At 42.3% G+C, this 4531-nt stretch overlaps 1 pseudogene; it reads left to right on the forward strand.

Annotated features, from left to right (window-relative positions):
* The first annotated feature begins 1739 nt into the window (after positions 1-1739).
* On the forward strand, positions 1740-3950 carry LOC147101095 (neurexophilin-1 pseudogene; annotated as a pseudogene).
* The last annotated feature ends 581 nt before the right edge of the window (positions 3951-4531 follow it).

Genomic DNA, 4531 nt, shown 5'->3' on the forward strand with positions numbered 1-4531 from the left:
GAAGGGTCGGTAACCAAAGGACACAGATTTAAGACAATTGACAAAAGAACCAGAGGCAAGATGAGGAGAATTTTTTTTACACAGCGCGTTATGATGATCTGGAATGCACTGCCTGAAAGGGTGATGGAAGCAGATTCAATAGTCACTTTCAAAAGGGAATTGGATAAATACTTGAAGGGGAAACATTTGCAGGGCTATGGGGAAAGAGCAGGGGAGCAAGACTAAGACACGATGGGCGGAATGGTCTCCTTCTGTGCTGAATCATTCTATGATTCACTCTAGAATAAATCAAGACAAACATGCAAATAACCTTTTTTAAAAAAACACTAAGATTCCCTCTATGTTTTTTTCTCACTCTTTCTTGTCTCGCAAAGTCGCAAACTAACAACTGGGGAAAACACATATGGACAACTTACTATCAGAGTCCCATCAAACCCTCTCTGAATTGGGCACTGAGGAATGTGTAAGAGCAGCCTGCAAGTGACCTACTCCAAATGTACCTCCCTTCTTTGGTTCTAAACAGAACTCCCTCGCAGGGCTGAGATTGGAAACTCAACTCCAGGCTGCAGCACATTGCAGGCCCGGTTTTATTTTTGCAGTGAGCAGGTGCTCCAATATAAGAACAATAAGAAGCAGGAGCAGGCCACGCAACCCCGCCCTGCCACTCAATAAGCTGATGGCTGATCTCCAACCTCAACTCCACCCTCCTGCCGGATCTCCACATCCCCCCCGCCCCCCCCATTCCCCTGGAGTCCAAATATCTATCCACCTCAGCCCCGAACACACTCAACGACGCAGCATCCACAGCCCTCTGGGGCAGAGAATTCCAAAGACTCACAACCCTCTAAGCAAAGAAATTCCTCCTCGTCGCAGTCCCAAATGGCTGAACCATGCCCCCCCCCCTCCCTCCCCATCCCGAGACCATGCTCCCCAGCTCCAGACCCTCCAGCCAGGGGAAACAATCCCCCCAGCATCCACCCCACCAATTTCCCTCAGAATCTTACATGCCCCAATATCCTAGGACAGCATGCTGCTGGCACTCAGGAATACCCTTCACTAAATTGACGCTTGAACACAGAGCTATTGCCCCAGCGGAGGGAACTTTGCCATACAGTTCTATTCTCTCCACTTACACATCCCTCACAGAGAGTTATATGCCCTCAATACAGTAACAACTGTTGGAAATATCAAATGCTTCTTATCCAAGTAAGTTCCTACTTGCTCCACTTGTTGTTCCACTTACTGGTTGGTCGGCTATTTAAAGAGACAGCACCTATTCAGCGATTGACTAATCCCTTGACACGTTACGAGCTAAACAAAGCCAAAATAGTCAAAATAAAATCAACAATTAGATATAGCCAAAATGGGAGGTTGCCCCCAAGAACCAAGGGAAGCATCGTAGCCTCACTCCAGTCTCCCGAAGTCCACACGTTATCTTCAGTTTGTTGTATTTCCGCTCTTTTGACCACTTGACTAAAAACATCACTACAATACAAAGAAACCAATTTTATTTATCTGGTTATAATTAGGGCAGAGCTGCTATGTAAAAGGGGAATCATCTTCATGATAAGCGTTTAGCAAACATTTTTGTTGGTTTGAAGGATTGTTGCCACGCAAGTAATGGTGCATTTTAATATGACTGCGGCAGTGAGTTTTCAAAATAGATTGTTTGGTGTTTAAGAATAGTCACTTGTGCATCTTTTGTAAGTAACATTTAGTATCTGTTTCTGCAGGTTGCTTTTGCACATGGAAATACATCAAATGACACTGAAGATGTGAAGTCCAGAGGCTCGAAAAGCACACAAAAGCATGTCTTAATAAAAAGCAACAAAATGTCGCCCCTCAGCCAATGGATGATGCAGACTCTACCAAGCACAGGGAACTCCACTCTGATGGGATTTCCATACTCCTCCTCCTCACCAGTCTCTTACACCAAACAGGATATTTGGGATTGGTTGGGAAATGTGTCAGATCAACACGAAGACCCCCACTCCAGAGTCAAGAGACGACCAATTGTTAAAACTGGGAAATTTAAGAAAATGTTTGGATGGGGCGATTTTTACTCAAACATCAAAACCGTGAAACTAAACCTCCTCATCACTGGGAAAATCGTAGACCATGGAAATGGTACGTTCAGTGTGTACTTCCGCCACAATTCCACTGGCCAGGGAAATATCTCAGTTAGCCTTGTGCCACCTACAAAAGCGGTCGAATTTGACCTGGCTCAACAAACAGCGATTGATGCCAAAGATTCAAAAATATTTAACTGCCGTGTCGAATATGAAAAAATTGACAGAGCAAAGAAGACTGCACTATGTAATTATGACCCATCCAAGACTTGCTACCAGGAACAGACCCAAAGCCATGTGTCCTGGATCTGTTCCAAGCCCTTTAAAGTTATATGTATCTACATTTCCTTTTACAGCACAGACTATAGACTGGTGCAGAAGGTGTGTCCTGATTATAATTACCACAGTGACACTCCCTACTTTCCCTCTGGATGAAGGTGGTGGGAAGGGGGAATTCGTTTCTTTTTTTAATAACGTGCGGATTTGGAGTGATTAGCAGGTTGACTCACACACTGAAGGTCTTGGTGACAACAGTTTAACAACTGTTGTTAAAGTGTTCTGTGCCTGTTATTACAGCATTCTGCAGTTCTGTAAGTGGAAGTAAAAATGTGTAAAAAGCCCAACACAAAAAAAACTCACAAAGGCTAATGCATAGTATCAACTTTCGTGGAACACTTCAGCAGACGGGTCTGTTTCTGCAGTATCAGTAATAGACATTCATGGCTAGAAGAGGCAAGTTCAGATTCATATTGGAAATAGTTCAACTGCGGATTAATTTCCAGGTTACCCAAAATAGCAAAAGGTAGATCAAACATTATTGTAATTATCGTCTAAAATCATATTTAATGTTTTAATATCAAAACCTTTCAATAATTTTACAGGTTAAAAAATACATTTGATCAATAGCAAAATGGATGAATAATTAAATAACTGCCTCCTCCATTAGCTAAGGACACAGACAAATTGTAGATATTATGTAAAGTGCCCACATGTCTCAACCACTTTTGCTCAACATGTCTTGTTTAATAATCTCCACTTCTCCTAGTCCCTGGTGTGCCTGTTGTCTTCATAGCATCAGATTTATAGGTCAGGCGGAATTAATATTGCATTATTTATCTTGGCATCTGGAAAAAAGGATTGAAAACTCACGAAAAAGGAAGGATGCAGTAGCGGGCTAGCTCATTACCATTCTGTTAGTTTTTCTTTCACTTTGTGGAATTGTAACGTTCCTCCTCCGCTGTTTATTTCTTCCCTGCACGGACAGTGTTGCTTTGTGAGCATGTTTGCCACAAGCCACCTAGGTACTATACAGCCAGATGATGTATCTGACCAAAAGGGACCATTCTAGACTTTTGCTACGTAATTAACTATAGACTTCTAGTTTATCTATGTGAATGTAGAAATGGGGGAAAAAGAAAGATGCAAGTTTGACTTTGGCACCTCTTCAAGCAATTAAATAATGCATGCAGATGAGAAAAAAAGGGATGTGGTCTATTGAATTGTCACCTGCTATGCATGTAATAACAAGGAGGACTTGGAAGAAAGGTCAGGTAAGGATGTGAGTACAAATAACAGCACAAGTATTTTAACTATTATAAATAATGCCATTGTTTGCACTGAGAAATGCCCTCTTCCACACAGTGTATGTAAAATGGTATGTCTCTGTTGTATGTCTGTGTGCACTCCTACTGTTCACTCAATAACTCAAGGACAGGATAACCTGAGGGGACAAATCTCTAATGGTCTTTATTTGTCAGCCAGAAGACAGCAACCATTTTTGAGCAAATCGTTCAACAATTCTTTTGTCTCTTAAGAATACCCAGAAAGCCACGTTTGTGTAAATATATTGAATGTTATCTGGTAGAATTCAAATATAAATTATATATATTTCCTAAGGCAACTTTTTTTGAATAAACAAAAGTTGTAACTTTGTGAAGGAAAATGAGTGAGTGCAAGTCCTAAAAAGGTAGGTGCTAGTTGAGTATTTCCCTTTCCTTAGGCCACCCATCCGTCATCTCACGGTGATTAACTTAGGCGTGATTACCCAGTGAGCAGAACCACAACTTCCTTCACAACTGCAGCAGCTTTTGTGGTTTATGTTCTGTAACAGTCAAAGTGAGTGTGATATATATCTCTGGGTGGTTCTACCCTCACCAGCAGCTGGGCTGGAAATGACTAAGCTCATCCCAAGGTTGGTTGATAGGGGGAGAGTTGGCCTTGTTGGGCCCCTAATTTGTAGTCGAAGAAGAGTTGAACAAGCACCAAATAGCAGTACTTTTTGTCATGGTGGAATGATGCAGTGACTAGGTTCCCAGTTTCAGTAGCAAGAGGGTTCGAGTACAAGAACAAGGATGTCTTGCTGCAGTTGTACAGGGCCTTGGTGAGACCGCACCTTGAGTATTGTGTGCAGTTTTGGTCGCCTTACCTGAGGAAGGACGTTCTTGCCATGGAAGGAGTGCAGC

This window comes from Somniosus microcephalus, chromosome 24 (assembly GCF_052327205.1).
Source record: "Somniosus microcephalus isolate GS21.2 chromosome 24, FLI_Smic_1.0, whole genome shotgun sequence".
Lineage (NCBI taxonomy): Eukaryota > Metazoa > Chordata > Chondrichthyes > Squaliformes > Somniosidae > Somniosus > Somniosus microcephalus.